This window comes from Equus asinus, chromosome 2, assembly GCF_041296235.1.
Source record: "Equus asinus isolate D_3611 breed Donkey chromosome 2, EquAss-T2T_v2, whole genome shotgun sequence".
NCBI lineage: Eukaryota > Metazoa > Chordata > Mammalia > Perissodactyla > Equidae > Equus > Equus asinus.
The window spans coordinates 164,728,437-164,747,317 of NC_091791.1; the positions used below are offsets into that span (position 1 = coordinate 164,728,437).

General features: G+C 69.2%; 1 non-coding gene across 1 annotated transcript; it reads right to left on the reverse strand.

Annotated features, from left to right (window-relative positions):
• Positions 1 to 250: 250 nt before the first annotated feature.
• Positions 251 to 340, reverse strand: TRNAY-GUA (transfer RNA tyrosine (anticodon GUA)). The gene is given in 2 exon segments: positions 251 to 286; positions 304 to 340. It is a non-coding gene; the product is annotated as a tRNA-Tyr (tRNA).
• Positions 341 to 18,881: the final 18,541 nt, after the last annotated feature.

Sequence of the window (18,881 nt, forward strand, 5' to 3'; positions counted from 1 at the left end):
GATGAAGCAAAGCGATAGTGTGGAGGCGGAGCCAGATCGGGAAGCCAAAGAAATACCAGGACGGCAGAGTGAAGAAAAGGGGAAAGTATGTGGCATTTGGTAGGGGTGGCCAAATATCACAGGAAAAGGAGGACCGATTATGAGATAAAGGGTACATTGTGTGCGTGTGTATGTGAGTGCACTGATGGCGGCAGTATCCCAAAGCTGGCGCTCCTCCTGATGCAGGATGGGGCAAAAGCTGTCAGGCACCTCCTTCGAGCCGGAATCGAACCAGCGACCTAAGGATGTCCACACGTGTCCAGGCTACAGTCCTCCGCTCTACCAGCTGAGCTATCGAAGGGTGCACGCCTCCAAAGGTGGGGCACTGCTTTTCCTGGAAATGACGGGGCCCAGGACACTGGGCCGCCCCGGGGGCCAACACACGCGGGGTGGTCGAAGCCCCTTTGCTGGCAAGAGAGCCGCGCACAAGCCTGGGCTTGGTAGCGCCGGGGCTTCCCTGGCCGGCGACTTGCGAGAGGCCTGGGCGCGCCCCGCCCCCGCCCCCGCCCGCGCCCGCGCCCGCGCCCCAACCCGGGGCTCTCACCTGTTGCCCTATCGCCCCTCCCCGCAGCCCTGTCTCCAGGCGGGGAGGACAGGCGCAGCCACGACGGGCCAGAGAGCCGGCTACAGAGCGAGGGCAGAGGGGCGCTGGCGGAACGGATGCCCGTGTCCGCTGGAGGAGGGCTTGCTGAGGAAAGGGAAGGAGGAGAAGCCGCCCGAAAGGGCACGGCCTGGGCGTGCGGCTGCCAAGGGCAGGCGCCAGGTGCCCCGGAGGCCCCTCAAGGAGCCCGGTCTCTAAGCGCCGCGCCCCCGCAAGCCGCGCCCCGCGCCCCACCGACTCCCCGTCCCCACCGCCCCGGGGTCCGCGCCCAGCTTTTGACTCGTCCCCCCCCAGCCCCCGCCACCCGGCCCAGCTGCCCACCGCCGCCTGGCTTTTGCCATCCCAGGGAGGCGGGAAGGCTCTCGGGCCAGGCCCGGAGAGCACGCCCACCCGTCCCCAGCCAGCGCCGCCAGTCCCGCGGCTCGCCTCCCCTCCTCTGCCCAGCGACCCACCGCCATTCCCTTGGCAGAGGCGGTGGCTCCGCGGAGCAGCTCGAGGTTCTGTGGGCTTCCTGCAGAGGACCAGGGACCAAGGGAAAGGGGCAGCGCAGACCCGGGCCCGGCTCGGACCCCTTGTCCCGGCTCCAGGGCTTCCACAAACCTTGCAGATCCCCCCTGGGATTTGCCCGCCACCCCGAGACCGCTCCCTCAGCCTTCCACAGTCCCAGAGAGGCATGGCAAGCCACGTCCAAGTGACACGCCATGGAATGAGCGTGTCGCCACCCACCTCCTGCCCTGGAGACATGCGTGTCTGCACCCGCCACGACGAGGGCCCTGCTGCCCTCGGGGAGGCCCCAGGCAGGAAGAGTCGAATGTGCCCCGGGGGCGGGGGCAGGGGCGGAGTCTCACCCTCGGGGTGCCGGGCGCCAGGGCCCACAGCTGCCGGCCCTCGCCCGCCCCCCACCTCCCCGCCGCCCTTCCCCCAAAGCACCCAAGCAGCTGGCCCAAGGCTCCGGCACCTTCCGCGTCCCGTCAGGGGGCGCATCCGAGGAAGGCCCAAGGTTCTGCCCTGGCTCCCTGGCCACTGGCCTCCTCCCATGGGGCCCTTCAAGGCTGGGGACCCTCTGTGGCTGCAGAGCCAACCCTTGCTCCCGAGGGCCACCTGGGAGGCTACAAGGGCACGGCACCCTGGGCCCGCACCTGTGGAGACTCCACGGCCCGGGGCTCAGCCCGGCTCAGTTGGCGGTGGTGGGAGAGAAGGGAAGGCTCAGAGCCCCCCCTCTCCGGCCCCCTCTCCGGCCCCCGGGGGGAGACTGGGGGCGGCATGGCAGGAGAGGAAGAGGACGGGGAAGCCCGGGCTCCGGTTGCCCAAAGCCACCTGTGGGCTCAGGGCTCGCGCGAGAGAGGCTGCTCGGTTGGCCCCAGGGCCTTCCTCTCGCTTCAGCTGGCAGTCCTCTCGCTGAGGAGCTCCAGCTGTCCGTCGGGTCTCCGGAGTCTCCTTGCCGCAGGAGGGCAGAGACCAAGGACCACTCCCTGGCCGCCTTCCGTGTGCCCAGACTGCCCGCCACGCCCAGCCACAGCCCTGGAACCCAGCTCCATCCACAAGGCAGAGAGCAGAGAGTTGCCTTCTGTCTCTGGGTCTGTCTGGCTGTCTCCCTCCACCTCTCCCTCTCGCTCTCTTTCTCTCGGTCTCTCCCTCGACTTCCACGGCTGTCTGTCCAGGTCAGGAGGAGCAGGGGCATCGAGGCAGGTGGTTGTGACACCACGCAGCAGAGCAGGATCAGTCACCGCTCTTTCCGAAGGAACTCAACCCCTCCCGTGGCGACAGGAAAGGGTGTGAAGGCGAGTGAAAGTGGAGGGGCTGCCCGGGGGGCCGCAGCCCCGTCCTCAGATGCACAGGACAGCTGACCCGGCCGGCCACGGTTCCCAAGCCGGCTCTCAAGGCCCACCAAGGGCCCTGCCGCCTGCCGCTCCTGCCCCAGTCAGCCTCCCCCGGGGCAGCTGCGCAATTGGCAATGGCTGGAAATGTCTCAGGGTGGCGCTTCTGTCCCGCGACTAGGTAAAGCGGGGCAGGAGAGAGGGTTTGCTGTCTCTGTAGGTGTACGTGTTGATGGGCCCATCAAGAGAGAGACAGAGAAAGAGTGCCAGAGACACAGAGAGACAGAGAGAGACAGAGAGGAGGGCCGGGGGGTGTGGGCGTAGCAAGAGAGATGGAGAGAGCAAGAGAGCTAGAGAGACTGCGGGTGGGCTCGACAGAAGAGAGACGGTGAGAGCAGCATCCCAGGAGGAGGCGGAGCAGGAGACAGAGATGGAGAGGCCGAGTGTTCAAGAAGGACGCCCCAGGGCCGTGGGTGCCCAGCGCGACGGGGTGACAGCGTGCCTGCTGGTCGGCCTCCGGAGCTCGCCGTGGATGGCTCTCCAGGGCCCACCTGTGTGGCAGGCAGCTTGCTGTGCAGGTATACGGAGCAAAGCGGTGGGGTGGTGGCAGAGGCGGCGCTGGGAAGCAGGAGGGCTGGGTGAAGAAAAGGAGAAAGGGCGCGGCGTTTGGTGGAGGCCACCCCATATGGCAGGAGCCAGGGGGACCGATTATGCGCTACAGGGCACGGGTGTGCGTGTGTGCGTGTGTGTGCGTGTGTGCGTGGAGTGCGGGCAGCAAGCGGGCGTGTGCTCCCTAGTGACAGCAGGCCGGCCCGTCCTGTCCAGTCCCGTCCCGTCCCGTCCCGTCCCGTCCCGTCCCGTCCCGTCCCGTCCAGTCCCTATGTCGGTGGAAGGGAGAGGCTTTCCTGGCTTTGGCCTGGGAGAGGGAGGCGGCTGCGATGCTGCAGGGGGGCCCAAGGGCAGGGGCAGCAGCGGTGGGGCTGGGCGCCGGGCGCTAGCGCCCCTCCTGATGCAGGATGGGGCAAAAGCTGTCAGGCACCTCCTTCGAGCCGGAATCGAACCAGCGACCTAAGGATGTCCACACGTGTCCAGGCTACAGTCCTCCGCTCTACCAGCTGAGCTATCGAAGGGTGCACGCCTCCAAAGGTGGGGCACTGCTTTTCCTGGAAATGACGGGGCCCAGGACACTGGGCCGCCCCGGGGGCCAACACACGCGGGGTGGTCGAAGCCCCTTTGCTGGCAAGAGAGCCGCGCACAAGCCTGGGCTTGGTAGCGCCGGGGCTTCCCTGGCCGGCGACTTGCGAGAGGCCTGGGCGCGCCCCGCCCCCGCCCCCGCCCGCGCCCGCGCCCGCGCCCCAACCCGGGGCTCTCACCTGTTGCCCTATCGCCCCTCCCCGCAGCCCTGTCTCCAGGCGGGGAGGACAGGCGCAGCCACGACGGGCCAGAGAGCCGGCTACAGAGCGAGGGCAGAGGGGCGCTGGCGGAACGGATGCCCGTGTCCGCTGGAGGAGGGCTTGCTGAGGAAAGGGAAGGAGGAGAAGCCGCCCGAAAGGGCACGGCCTGGGCGTGCGGCTGCCAAGGGCAGGCGCCAGGTGCCCCGGAGGCCCCTCAAGGAGCCCGGTCTCTAAGCGCCGCGCCCCCGCAAGCCGCGCCCCGCGCCCCACCGACTCCCCGTCCCCACCGCCCCGGGGTCCGCGCCCAGCTTTTGACTCGTCCCCCCCCAGCCCCCGCCACCCGGCCCAGCTGCCCACCGCCGCCTGGCTTTTGCCATCCCAGGGAGGCGGGAAGGCTCTCGGGCCAGGCCCGGAGAGCACGCCCACCCGTCCCCAGCCAGCGCCGCCAGTCCCGCGGCTCGCCTCCCCTCCTCTGCCCAGCGACCCACCGCCATTCCCTTGGCAGAGGCGGTGGCTCCGCGGAGCAGCTCGAGGTTCTGTGGGCTTCCTGCAGAGGACCAGGGACCAAGGGAAAGGGGCAGCGCAGACCCGGGCCCGGCTCGGACCCCTTGTCCCGGCTCCAGGGCTTCCACAAACCTTGCAGATCCCCCCTGGGATTTGCCCGCCACCCCGAGACCGCTCCCTCAGCCTTCCACAGTCCCAGAGAGGCATGGCAAGCCACGTCCAAGTGACACGCCATGGAATGAGCGTGTCGCCACCCACCTCCTGCCCTGGAGACATGCGTGTCTGCACCCGCCACGACGAGGGCCCTGCTGCCCTCGGGGAGGCCCCAGGCAGGAAGAGTCGAATGTGCCCCGGGGGCGGGGGCAGGGGCGGAGTCTCACCCTCGGGGTGCCGGGCGCCAGGGCCCACAGCTGCCAGCCCTCGCCCGCCCCCCACCTCCCCGCCGCCCTTCCCCCAAAGCACCCAAGCAGCTGGCCCAAGGCTCCGGCACCTTCCGCGTCCCGTCAGGGGGCGCATCCGAGGAAGGCCCAAGGTTCTGCCCTGGCTCCCTGGCCACTGGCCTCCTCCCATGGGGCCCTTCAAGGCTGGGGACCCTCTGTGGCTGCAGAGCCAACCCTTGCTCCCGAGGGCCACCTGGGAGGCTTACAAGGGCACGGCACCCTGGGCCCGCACCTGTGGAGACTCCACGGCCCGGGGCTCAGCCCGGCTCAGTTGGCGGTGGTGGGAGAGAAGGGAAGGCTCAGAGCCCCCCCTCTCCGGCCCCCTCTCCGGCCCCCGGGGGGAGACTGGGGGCGGCATGGCAGGAGAGGAAGAGGACGGGGAAGCCCGGGCTCCGGTTGCCCAAAGCCACCTGTGGGCTCAGGGCTCGCGCGAGAGAGGCTGCTCGGTTGGCCCCAGGGCCTTCCTCTCGCTTCAGCTGGCAGTCCTCTCGCTGAGGAGCTCCAGCTGTCCGTCGGGTCTCCGGAGTCTCCTTGCCGCAGGAGGGCAGAGACCAAGGACCACTCCCTGGCCGCCTTCCGTGTGCCCAGACTGCCCGCCACGCCCAGCCACAGCCCTGGAACCCAGCTCCATCCACAAGGCAGAGAGCAGAGAGTTGCCTTCTGTCTCTGGGTCTGTCTGGCTGTCTCCCTCCACCTCTCCCTCTCGCTCTCTTTCTCTCGGTCTCTCCCTCGACTTCCACGGCTGTCTGTCCAGGTCAGGAGGAGCAGGGGCATCGAGGCAGGTGGTTGTGACACCACGCAGCAGAGCAGGATCAGTCACCGCTCTTTCCGAAGGAACTCAACCCCTCCCGTGGCGACAGGAAAGGGTGTGGAGGCGAGTGAAAGTGGAGGGGCTGCCCGGGGGGCCGCAGCCCCGTCCTCAGATGCACAGGACAGCTGACCCGGCCGGCCAAGGTTCCCAAGCCGGCTCTCAAGGCCCACCAAGGGCCCTGCCGCCTGCCGCTCCTGCCCAAGTCAGCCTCCCCCGGGGCAGCTGCGCAATTGGCAATGGCTGGAAATGTCTCAGGGTGGCGCTTCTGTCCCGCGACTAGGTAAAGCGGGGCAGGAGAGAGGGTTTGCTGTCTCTGTAGGTGTACGTGTTGATGGGCCCATCAAGAGAGAGACAGAGAAAGAGTGCCAGAGACACAGAGAGACAGAGAGAGACAGAGAGGAGGGCCGGGGGGTGTGGGCGTAGCAAGAGAGATGGAGAGAGCAAGAGAGCTAGAGAGACTGCCGGTGGGCTCGACAGAAGAGAGACGGTGAGAGCAGCATCCCAGGAGGAGGCGGAGCAGGAGACAGAGATGGAGAGGCTGAGTGTTCAAGAAGGACGCCCCAGGGCCGTGGGTGCCCAGCGCGACGGGGTGACAGCGTGCCTGCTGGTCGGCCTCCGGAGCTCGCCGTGGATGGCTCTCCAGGGCCCACCTGTGTGGCAGGCAGCTTGCTGTGCAGGTATACGGAGCAAAGCGGTGGGGTGGTGGCAGAGGCGGCGCTGGGAAGCAGGAGGGCTGGGTGAAGAAAAGGAGAAAGGGCGCGGCGTTTGGTGGAGGCCACCCCATATGGCAGGAGCCAGGGGGACCGATTATGCGCTACAGGGCACGGGTGTGCGTGTGTGCGTGTGTGTGCGTGTGTGCGTGTGTGCGTGGAGTGCGGGCAGCAAGCGGGGGTGTGCTCCCTAGTGACAGCAGGCCGGCCCGTCCTGTCCAGTCCCGTCCCGTCCCGTCCCGTCCTGTCCCGTCCCGTCCAGTCCCTGTGTCGGTGGAAGGGAGAGGCTTTCCTGGCTTTGGCCTGGGAGAGGGAGGCGGCTGCGATGCTGCAGGGGGGCCCAAGGGCAGGGGCAGCAGCGGTGGGGCTGGGCGCCGGGCGCTAGCGCCCCTCCTGATGCAGGATGGGGCAAAAGCTGTCAGGCACCTCCTTCGAGCCGGAATCGAACCAGCGACCTAAGGATGTCCACACGTGTCCAGGCTACAGTCCTCCGCTCTACCAGCTGAGCTATCGAAGGGTGCACGCCTCCAAAGGTGGGGCACTGCTTTTCCTGGAAATGACGGGGCCCAGGACACTGGGCCGCCCCGGGGGCCAACACACGCGGGGTGGTCGAAGCCCCTTTGCTGGCAAGAGAGCCGCGCACAAGCCTGGGCTTGGTAGCGCCGGGGCTTCCCTGGCCGGCGACTTGCGAGAGGCCTGGGCGCGCCCCGCCCCCGCCCGCGCCCGCGCCCGCGCCCGCGCCCGCGCCCGCGCCCGCGCCCCAACCCGGGGCTCTCACCTGTTGCCCTATCGCCCCTCCCCGCAGCCCTGTCTCCAGGCGGGGAGGACAGGCGCAGCCACGACGGGCCAGAGAGCCGGCTACAGAGCGAGGGCAGAGGGGCGCTGGCGGAACGGATGCCCGTGTCCGCTGGAGGAGGGCTTGCTGAGGAAAGGGAAGGAGGAGAAGCCGCCCGAAAGGGTACGGCCTGGGCGTGCGGCTGCCAAGGGCAGGCGCCAGGTGCCCCGGAGGCCCCTCAAGGAGCCCGGTCTCTAAGCGCCGCGCCCCCGCAAGCCGCGCCCCGCGCCCCACCGACTCCCCGTCCCCACCGCCCCGGGGTCCGCGCCCAGCTTTTGACTCGTCCCCCCCCAGCCCCCGCCACCCGGCCCAGCTGCCCACCGCCGCCTGGCTTTTGCCATCCCAGGGAGGCGGGAAGGCTCTCGGGCCAGGCCCGGAGAGCACGCCCACCCGTCCCCAGCCAGCGCCGCCAGTCCCGCGGCTCGCCTCCCCTCCTCTGCCCAGCGACCCACCGCCATTCCCTTGGCAGAGGCGGTGGCTCCGCGGAGCAGCTCGAGGTTCTGTGGGCTTCCTGCAGAGGACCAGGGACCAAGGGAAAGGGGCAGCGCAGACCCGGGCCCGGCTCGGACCCCTTGTCCCGGCTCCAGGGCTTCCACAAACCTTGCAGATCCCCCCTGGGATTTGCCCGCCACCCCGAGACCGCTCCCTCAGCCTTCCACAGTCCCAGAGAGGCATGGCAAGCCACGTCCAAGTGACACGCCATGGAATGAGCGTGTCGCCACCCACCTCCTGCCCTGGAGACATGCGTGTCTGCACCCGCCACGACGAGGGCCCTGCTGCCCTCGGGGAGGCCCCAGGCAGGAAGAGTCGAATGTGCCCCGGGGGCGGGGGCAGGGGCGGAGTCTCACCCTCGGGGTGCCGGGCGCCAGGGCCCACAGCTGCCGGCCCTCGCCCGCCCCCCACCTCCCCGCCGCCCTTCCCCCAAAGCACCCAAGCAGCTGGCCCAAGGCTCCGGCACCTTCCGCGTCCCGTCAGGGGGCGCATCCGAGGAAGGCCCAAGGTTCTGCCCTGGCTCCCTGGCCACTGGCCTCCTCCCATGGGGCCCTTCAAGGCTGGGGACCCTCTGTGGCTGCAGAGCCAACCCTTGCTCCCGAGGGCCACCTGGGAGGCTTACAAGGGCACGGCACCCTGGGCCCGCACCTGTGGAGACTCCACGGCCCGGGGCTCAGCCCGGCTCAGTTGGCGGTGGTGGGAGAGAAGGGAAGGCTCAGAGCCCCCCCTCTCCGGCCCCCTCTCCGGCCCCCGGGGGGAGACTGGGGGCGGCATGGCAGGAGAGGAAGAGGACGGGGAAGCCCGGGCTCCGGTTGCCCAAAGCCACCTGTGGGCTCAGGGCTCGCGCGAGAGAGGCTGCTCGGTTGGCCCCAGGGCCTTCCTCTCGCTTCAGCTGGCAGTCCTCTCGCTGAGGAGCTCCAGCTGTCCGTCGGGTCTCCGGAGTCTCCTTGCCGCAGGAGGGCAGAGACCAAGGACCACTCCCTGGCCGCCTTCCGTGTGCCCAGACTGCCCGCCACGCCCAGCCACAGCCCTGGAACCCAGCTCCATCCACAAGGCAGAGAGCAGAGAGTTGCCTTCTGTCTCTGGGTCTGTCTGGCTGTCTCCCTCCACCTCTCCCTCTCGCTCTCTTTCTCTCGGTCTCTCCCTCGACTTCCACGGCTGTCTGTCCAGGTCAGGAGGAGCAGGGGCATCGAGGCAGGTGGTTGTGACACCACGCAGCAGAGCAGGATCAGTCACCGCTCTTTCCGAAGGAACTCAACCCCTCCCGTGGCGACAGGAAAGGGTGTGGAGGCGAGTGAAAGTGGAGGGGCTGCCCGGGGGGCCGCAGCCCCGTCCTCAGATGCACAGGACAGCTGACCCGGCCGGCCAAGGTTCCCAAGCCGGCTCTCAAGGCCCACCAAGGGCCCTGCCGCCTGCCGCTCCTGCCCAAGTCAGCCTCCCCCGGGGCAGCTGCGCAATTGGCAATGGCTGGAAATGTCTCAGGGTGGCGCTTCTGTCCCGCGACTAGGTAAAGCGGGGCAGGAGAGAGGGTTTGCTGTCTCTGTAGGTGTACGTGTTGATGGGCCCATCAAGAGAGAGACAGAGAAAGAGTGCCAGAGACACAGAGAGACAGAGAGAGACAGAGAGGAGGGCCGGGGGGTGTGGGCGTAGCAAGAGAGATGGAGAGAGCAAGAGAGCTAGAGAGACTGCCGGTGGGCTCGACAGAAGAGAGACGGTGAGAGCAGCATCCCAGGAGGAGGCGGAGCAGGAGACAGAGATGGAGAGGCTGAGTGTTCAAGAAGGACGCCCCAGGGCCGTGGGTGCCCAGCGCGACGGGGTGACAGCGTGCCTGCTGGTCGGCCTCCGGAGCTCGCCGTGGATGGCTCTCCAGGGCCCACCTGTGTGGCAGGCAGCTTGCTGTGCAGGTATACGGAGCAAAGCGGTGGGGTGGTGGCAGAGGCGGCGCTGGGAAGCAGGAGGGCTGGGTGAAGAAAAGGAGAAAGGGCGCGGCGTTTGGTGGAGGCCACCCCATATGGCAGGAGCCAGGGGGACCGATTATGCGCTACAGGGCACGGGTGTGCGTGTGTGCGTGTGTGTGCGTGTGTGCGTGTGTGCGTGGAGTGCGGGCAGCAAGCGGGGGTGTGCTCCCTAGTGACAGCAGGCCGGCCCGTCCTGTCCAGTCCCGTCCCGTCCCGTCCCGTCCCGTCCCGTCCCGTCCAGTCCCTGTGTCGGTGGAAGGGAGAGGCTTTCCTGGCTTTGGCCTGGGAGAGGGAGGCGGCTGCGATGCTGCAGGGGGGCCCAAGGGCAGGGGCAGCAGCGGTGGGGCTGGGCGCCGGGCGCTAGCGCCCCTCCTGATGCAGGATGGGGCAAAAGCTGTCAGGCACCTCCTTCGAGCCGGAATCGAACCAGCGACCTAAGGATGTCCACACGTGTCCAGGCTACAGTCCTCCGCTCTACCAGCTGAGCTATCGAAGGGTGCACGCCTCCAAAGGTGGGGCACTGCTTTTCCTGGAAATGACGGGGCCCAGGACACTGGGCCGCCCCGGGGGCCAACACACGCGGGGTGGTCGAAGCCCCTTTGCTGGCAAGAGAGCCGCGCACAAGCCTGGGCTTGGTAGCGCCGGGGCTTCCCTGGCCGGCGACTTGCGAGAGGCCTGGGCGCGCCCCGCCCCCGCCCGCGCCCGCGCCCGCGCCCGCGCCCCAACCCGGGGCTCTCACCTGTTGCCCTATCGCCCCTCCCCGCAGCCCTGTCTCCAGGCGGGGAGGACAGGCGCAGCCACGACGGGCCAGAGAGCCGGCTACAGAGCGAGGGCAGAGGGGCGCTGGCGGAACGGATGCCCGTGTCCGCTGGAGGAGGGCTTGCTGAGGAAAGGGAAGGAGGAGAAGCCGCCCGAAAGGGTACGGCCTGGGCGTGCGGCTGCCAAGGGCAGGCGCCAGGTGCCCCGGAGGCCCCTCAAGGAGCCCGGTCTCTAAGCGCCGCGCCCCCGCAAGCCGCGCCCCGCGCCCCACCGACTCCCCGTCCCCACCGCCCCGGGGTCCGCGCCCAGCTTTTGACTCGTCCCCCCCCAGCCCCCGCCACCCGGCCCAGCTGCCCACCGCCGCCTGGCTTTTGCCATCCCAGGGAGGCGGGAAGGCTCTCGGGCCAGGCCCGGAGAGCACGCCCACCCGTCCCCAGCCAGCGCCGCCAGTCCCGCGGCTCGCCTCCCCTCCTCTGCCCAGCGACCCACCGCCATTCCCTTGGCAGAGGCGGTGGCTCCGCGGAGCAGCTCGAGGTTCTGTGGGCTTCCTGCAGAGGACCAGGGACCAAGGGAAAGGGGCAGCGCAGACCCGGGCCCGGCTCGGACCCCTTGTCCCGGCTCCAGGGCTTCCACAAACCTTGCAGATCCCCCCTGGGATTTGCCCGCCACCCCGAGACCGCTCCCTCAGCCTTCCACAGTCCCAGAGAGGCATGGCAAGCCACGTCCAAGTGACACGCCATGGAATGAGCGTGTCGCCACCCACCTCCTGCCCTGGAGACATGCGTGTCTGCACCCGCCACGACGAGGGCCCTGCTGCCCTCGGGGAGGCCCCAGGCAGGAAGAGTCGAATGTGCCCCGGGGGCGGGGGCAGGGGCGGAGTCTCACCCTCGGGGTGCCGGGCGCCAGGGCCCACAGCTGCCGGCCCTCGCCCGCCCCCCACCTCCCCGCCGCCCTTCCCCCAAAGCACCCAAGCAGCTGGCCCAAGGCTCCGGCACCTTCCGCGTCCCGTCAGGGGGCGCATCCGAGGAAGGCCCAAGGTTCTGCCCTGGCTCCCTGGCCACTGGCCTCCTCCCATGGGGCCCTTCAAGGCTGGGGACCCTCTGTGGCTGCAGAGCCAACCCTTGCTCCCGAGGGCCACCTGGGAGGCTTACAAGGGCACGGCACCCTGGGCCCGCACCTGTGGAGACTCCACGGCCCGGGGCTCAGCCCGGCTCAGTTGGCGGTGGTGGGAGAGAAGGGAAGGCTCAGAGCCCCCCCTCTCCGGCCCCCTCTCCGGCCCCCGGGGGGAGACTGGGGGCGGCATGGCAGGAGAGGAAGAGGACGGGGAAGCCCGGGCTCCGGTTGCCCAAAGCCACCTGTGGGCTCAGGGCTCGCGCGAGAGAGGCTGCTCGGTTGGCCCCAGGGCCTTCCTCTCGCTTCAGCTGGCAGTCCTCTCGCTGAGGAGCTCCAGCTGTCCGTCGGGTCTCCGGAGTCTCCTTGCCGCAGGAGGGCAGAGACCAAGGACCACTCCCTGGCCGCCTTCCGTGTGCCCAGACTGCCCGCCACGCCCAGCCACAGCCCTGGAACCCAGCTCCATCCACAAGGCAGAGAGCAGAGAGTTGCCTTCTGTCTCTGGGTCTGTCTGGCTGTCTCCCTCCACCTCTCCCTCTCGCTCTCTTTCTCTCGGTCTCTCCCTCGACTTCCACGGCTGTCTGTCCAGGTCAGGAGGAGCAGGGGCATCGAGGCAGGTGGTTGTGACACCACGCAGCAGAGCAGGATCAGTCACCGCTCTTTCCGAAGGAACTCAACCCCTCCCGTGGCGACAGGAAAGGGTGTGGAGGCGAGTGAAAGTGGAGGGGCTGCCCGGGGGGCCGCAGCCCCGTCCTCAGATGCACAGGACAGCTGACCCGGCCGGCCAAGGTTCCCAAGCCGGCTCTCAAGGCCCACCAAGGGCCCTGCCGCCTGCCGCTCCTGCCCAAGTCAGCCTCCCCCGGGGCAGCTGCGCAATTGGCAATGGCTGGAAATGTCTCAGGGTGGCGCTTCTGTCCCGCGACTAGGTAAAGCGGGGCAGGAGAGAGGGTTTGCTGTCTCTGTAGGTGTACGTGTTGATGGGCCCATCAAGAGAGAGACAGAGAAAGAGTGCCAGAGACACAGAGAGACAGAGAGAGACAGAGAGGAGGGCCGGGGGGTGTGGGCGTAGCAAGAGAGATGGAGAGAGCAAGAGAGCTAGAGAGACTGCGGGTGGGCTCGACAGAAGAGAGACGGTGAGAGCAGCATCCCAGGAGGAGGCGGAGCAGGAGACAGAGATGGAGAGGCCGAGTGTTCAAGAAGGACGCCCCAGGGCCGTGGGTGCCCAGCGCGACGGGGTGACAGCGTGCCTGCTGGTCGGCCTCCGGAGCTCGCCGTGGATGGCTCTCCAGGGCCCACCTGTGTGGCAGGCAGCTTGCTGTGCAGGTATACGGAGCAAAGCGGTGGGGTGGTGGCAGAGGCGGCGCTGGGAAGCAGGAGGGCTGGGTGAAGAAAAGGAGAAAGGGCGCGGCGTTTGGTGGAGGCCACCCCATATGGCAGGAGCCAGGGGGACCGATTATGCGCTACAGGGCACGGGTGTGCGTGTGTGCGTGTGTGTGCGTGTGTGCGTGTGTGCGTGGAGTGCGGGCAGCAAGCGGGCGTGTGCTCCCTAGTGACAGCAGGCCGGCCCGTCCTGTCCAGTCCCGTCCCGTCCCGTCCCGTCCCGTCCCGTCCCGTCCAGTCCCTGTGTCGGTGGAAGGGAGAGGCTTTCCTGGCTTTGGCCTGGGAGAGGGAGGCGGCTGCGATGCTGCAGGGGGGCCCAAGGGCAGGGGCAGCAGCGGTGGGGCTGGGCGCCGGGCGCTAGCGCCCCTCCTGATGCAGGATGGGGCAAAAGCTGTCAGGCACCTCCTTCGAGCCGGAATCGAACCAGCGACCTAAGGATGTCCACACGTGTCCAGGCTACAGTCCTCCGCTCTACCAGCTGAGCTATCGAAGGGTGCACGCCTCCAAAGGTGGGGCACTGCTTTTCCTGGAAATGACGGGGCCCAGGACACTGGGCCGCCCCGGGGGCCAACACACGCGGGGTGGTCGAAGCCCCTTTGCTGGCAAGAGAGCCGCGCACAAGCCTGGGCTTGGTAGCGCCGGGGCTTCCCTGGCCGGCGACTTGCGAGAGGCCTGGGCGCGCCCCGCCCCCGCCCCCGCCCGCGCCCGCGCCCGCGCCCGCGCCCCAACCCGGGGCTCTCACCTGTTGCCCTATCGCCCCTCCCCGCAGCCCTGTCTCCAGGCGGGGAGGACAGGCGCAGCCACGACGGGCCAGAGAGCCGGCTACAGAGCGAGGGCAGAGGGGCGCTGGCGGAACGGATGCCCGTGTCCGCTGGAGGAGGGCTTGCTGAGGAAAGGGAAGGAGGAGAAGCCGCCCGAAAGGGCACGGCCTGGGCGTGCGGCTGCCAAGGGCAGGCGCCAGGTGCCCCGGAGGCCCCTCAAGGAGCCCGGTCTCTAAGCGCCGCGCCCCGGCAAGCCGCGCCCCGCGCCCCACCGACTCCCCGTCCCCACCGCCCCGGGGTCCGCGCCCAGCTTTTGACTCGTCCCCCCCCAGCCCCCGCCACCCGGCCCAGCTGCCCACCGCCGCCTGGCTTTTGCCATCCCAGGGAGGCGGGAAGGCTCTCGGGCCAGGCCCGGAGAGCACGCCCACCCGTCCCCAGCCAGCGCCGCCAGTCCCGCGGCTCGCCTCCCCTCCTCTGCCCAGCGACCCACCGCCATTCCCTTGGCAGAGGCGGTGGCTCCGCGGAGCAGCTCGAGGTTCTGTGGGCTTCCTGCAGAGGACCAGGGACCAAGGGAAAGGGGCAGCGCAGACCCGGGCCCGGCTCGGACCCCTTGTCCCGGCTCCAGGGCTTCCACAAACCTTGCAGATCCCCCCTGGGATTTGCCCGCCACCCCGAGACCGCTCCCTCAGCCTTCCACAGTCCCAGAGAGGCATGGCAAGCCACGTCCAAGTGACACGCCATGGAATGAGCGTGTCGCCACCCACCTCCTGCCCTGGAGACATGCGTGTCTGCACCCGCCACGACGAGGGCCCTGCTGCCCTCGGGGAGGCCCCAGGCAGGAAGAGTCGAATGTGCCCCGGGGGCGGGGGCAGGGGCGGAGTCTCACCCTCGGGGTGCCGGGCGCCAGGGCCCACAGCTGCCGGCCCTCGCCCGCCCCCCACCTCCCCGCCGCCCTTCCCCCAAAGCACCCAAGCAGCTGGCCCAAGGCTCCGGCACCTTCCGCGTCCCGTCAGGGGGCGCATCCGAGGAAGGCCCAAGGTTCTGCCCTGGCTCCCTGGCCACTGGCCTCCTCCCATGGGGCCCTTCAAGGCTGGGGACCCTCTGTGGCTGCAGAGCCAACCCTTGCTCCCGAGGGCCACCTGGGAGGCTTACAAGGGCACGGCACCCTGGGCCCGCACCTGTGGAGACTCCACGGCCCGGGGCTCAGCCCGGCTCAGTTGGCGGTGGTGGGAGAGAAGGGAAGGCTCAGAGCCCCCCCTCTCCGGCCCCCTCTCCGGCCCCCGGGGGGAGACTGGGGGCGGCATGGCAGGAGAGGAAGAGGACGGGGAAGCCCGGGCTCCGGTTGCCCAAAGCCACCTGTGGGCTCAGGGCTCGCGCGAGAGAGGCTGCTCGGTTGGCCCCAGGGCCTTCCTCTCGCTTCAGCTGGCAGTCCTCTCGCTGAGGAGCTCCAGCTGTCCGTCGGGTCTCCGGAGTCTCCTTGCCGCAGGAGGGCAGAGACCAAGGACCACTCCCTGGCCGCCTTCCGTGTGCCCAGACTGCCCGCCACGCCCAGCCACAGCCCTGGAACCCAGCTCCATCCACAAGGCAGAGAGCAGAGAGTTGCCTTCTGTCTCTGGGTCTGTCTGGCTGTCTCCCTCCACCTCTCCCTCTCGCTCTCTTTCTCTCGGTCTCTCCCTCGACTTCCACGGCTGTCTGTCCAGGTCAGGAGGAGCAGGGGCATCGAGGCAGGTGGTTGTGACACCACGCAGCAGAGCAGGATCAGTCACCGCTCTTTCCGAAGGAACTCAACCCCTCCCGTGGCGACAGGAAAGGGTGTGGAGGCGAGTGAAAGTGGAGGGGCTGCCCGGGGGGCCGCAGCCCCGTCCTCAGATGCACAGGACAGCTGACCCGGCCGGCCAAGGTTCCCAAGCCGGCTCTCAAGGCCCACCAAGGGCCCTGCCGCCTGCCGCTCCTGCCCAAGTCAGCCTCCCCCGGGGCAGCTGCGCAATTGGCAATGGCTGGAAATGTCTCAGGGTGGCGCTTCTGTCCCGCGACTAGGTAAAGCGGGGCAGGAGAGAGGGTTTGCTGTCTCTGTAGGTGTACGTGTTGATGGGCCCATCAAGAGAGAGACAGAGAAAGAGTGCCAGAGACACAGAGAGACAGAGAGAGACAGAGAGGAGGGCCGGGGGGTGTGGGCGTAGCAAGAGAGATGGAGAGAGCAAGAGAGCTAGAGAGACTGCGGGTGGGCTCGACAGAAGAGAGACGGTGAGAGCAGCATCCCAGGAGGAGGCGGAGCAGGAGACAGAGATGGAGAGGCCGAGTGTTCAAGAAGGACGCCCCAGGGCCGTGGGTGCCCAGCGCGACGGGGTGACAGCGTGCCTGCTGGTCGGCCTCCGGAGCTCGCCGTGGATGGCTCTCCAGGGCCCACCTGTGTGGCAGGCAGCTTGCTGTGCAGGTATACGGAGCAAAGCGGTGGGGTGGTGGCAGAGGCGGCGCTGGGAAGCAGGAGGGCTGGGTGAAGAAAAGGAGAAAGGGCGCGGCGTTTGGTGGAGGCCACCCCATATGGCAGGAGCCAGGGGGACCGATTATGCGCTACAGGGCACGGGTGTGCGTGTGTGCGTGTGTGTGCGTGTGTGCGTGTGTGCGTGGAGTGCGGGCAGCAAGCGGGCGTGTGCTCCCTAGTGACAGCAGGCCGGCCCGTCCTGTCCAGTCCCGTCCCGTCCCGTCCCGTCCCGTCCCGTCCCGTCCCGTCCAGTCCCTGTGTCGGTGGAAGGGAGAGGCTTTCCTGGCTTTGGCCTGGGAGAGGGAGGCGGCTGCGATGCTGCAGGGGGGCCCAAGGGCAGGGGCAGCAGCGGTGGGGCTGGGCGCCGGGCGCTAGCGCCCCTCCTGATGCAGGATGGGGCAAAAGCTGTCAGGCACCTCCTTCGAGCCGGAATCGAACCAGCGACCTAAGGATGTCCACACGTGTCCAGGCTACAGTCCTCCGCTCTACCAGCTGAGCTATCGAAGGGTGCACGCCTCCAAAGGTGGGGCACTGCTTTTCCTGGAAATGACGGGGCCCAGGACACTGGGCCGCCCCGGGGGCCAACACACGCGGGGTGGTCGAAGCCCCTTTGCTGGCAAGAGAGCCGCGCACAAGCCTGGGCTTGGTAGCGCCGGGGCTTCCCTGGCCGGCGACTTGCGAGAGGCCTGGGCGCGCCCCGCCCCCGCCCCCGCCCGCGCCCGCGCCCGCGCCCCAACCCGGGGCTCTCACCTGTTGCCCTATCGCCCCTCCCCGCAGCCCTGTCTCCAGGCGGGGAGGACAGGCGCAGCCACGACGGGCCAGAGAGCCGGCTACAGAGCGAGGGCAGAGGGGCGCTGGCGGAACGGATGCCCGTGTCCGCTGGAGGAGGGCTTGCTGAGGAAAGGGAAGGAGGAGAAGCCGCCCGAAAGGGCACGGCCTGGGCGTGCGGCTGCCAAGGGCAGGCGCCAGGTGCCCCGGAGGCCCCTCAAGGAGCCCGGTCTCTAAGCGCCGCGCCCCCGCAAGCCGCGCCCCGCGCCCCACCGACTCCCCGTCCCCACCGCCCCGGGGTCCGCGCCCAGCTTTTGACTCGTCCCCCCCCAGCCCCCGCCACCCGGCCCAGCTGCCCACCGCCGCCTGGCTTTTGCCATCCCAGGGAGGCGGGAAGGCTCTCGGGCCAGGCCCGGAGAGCACGCCCACCCGTCCCCAGCCAGCGCCGCCAGTCCCGCGGCTCGCCTCCCCTCCTCTGCCCAGCGACCCACCGCCATTCCCTTGGCAGAGGCGGTGGCTCCGCGGAGCAGCTCGAGGTTCTGTGGGCTTCCTGCAGAGGACCAGGGACCAAGGGAAAGGGGCAGCGCAGACCCGGGCCCGGCTCGGACCCCTTGTCCCGGCTCCAGGGCTTCCACAAACCTTGCAGATCCCCCCTGGGATTTGCCCGCCACCCCGAGACCGCTCCCTCAGCCTTCCACAGTCCCAGAGAGGCATGGCAAGCCACGTCCAAGTGACACGCCATGGAATGAGCGTGTCGCCACCCACCTCCTGCCCTGGAGACATGCGTGTCTGCACCCGCCACGACGAGGGCCCTGCTGCCCTCGGGGAGGCCCCAGGCAGGAAGAGTCGAATGTGCCCCGGGGGCGGGGGCAGGGGCGGAGTCTCACCCTCGGGGTGCCGGGCGCCAGGGCCCACAGCTGCCGGCCCTCGCCCGCCCCCCACCTCCCCGCCGCCCTTCCCCCAAAGCACCCAAGCAGCTGGCCCAAGGCTCCGGCACCTTCCGCGTCCCGTCAGGGGGCGCATCCGAGGAAGGCCCAAGGTTCTGCCCTGGCTCCCTGGCCACTGGCCTCCTCCCATGGGGCCCTTCAAGGCTGGGGACCCTCTGTGGCTGCAGAGCCAACCCTTGCTCCCGAGGGCCACCTGGGAGGCTACAAGGGCACGGCACCCTGGGCCCGCACCTGTGGAGACTCCACGGCCCGGGGCTCAGCCCGGCTCAGTTGGCGGTGGTGGGAGAGAAGGGAAGGCTCAGAGCCCCCCCTCTCCGGCCCCCTCTCCGGCCCCCGGGGGGAGACTGGGGGCGGCATGGCAGGAGAGGAAGAGGACGGGGAAGCCCGGGCTCCGGTTGCCCAAAGCCACCTGTGGGCTCAGGGCTCGCGCGAGAGAGGCTGCTCGGTTGGCCCCAGGGCCTTCCTCTCGCTTCAGCTGGCAGTCCTCTCGCTGAGGAGCTCCAGCTGTCCGTCGGGTCTCCGGAGTCTCCTTGCCGCAGGAGGGCAGAGACCAAGGACCACTCCCTGGCCGCCTTCCGTGTGCCCAGACTGCCCGCCACGCCCAGCCACAGCCCTGGAACCCAGCTCCATCCACAAGGCAGAGAGCAGAGAGTTGCCTTCTGTCTCTGGGTCTGTCTGGCTGTCTCCCTCCACCTCTCCCTCTCGCTCTCTTTCTCTCGGTCTCTCCCTCGACTTCCACGGCTGTCTGTCCAGGTCAGGAGGAGCAGGGGCATCGAGGCAGGTGGTTGTGACACCACGCAGCAGAGCAGGATCAGTCACCGCTCTTTCCGAAGGAACTCAACCCCTCCCGTGGCGACAGGAAAGGGTGTGGAGGCGAGTGAAAGTGGAGGGGCTGCCCGGGGGGCCGCAGCCCCGTCCTCAGATGCACAGGACAGCTGACCCGGCCGGCCAAGGTTCCCAAGCCGGCTCTCAAGGCCCACCAAGGGCCCTGCCGCCTGCCGCTCCTGCCCAAGTCAGCCTCCCCCGGGGCAGCTGCGCAATTGGCAATGGCTGGAAATGTCTCAGGGTGGCGC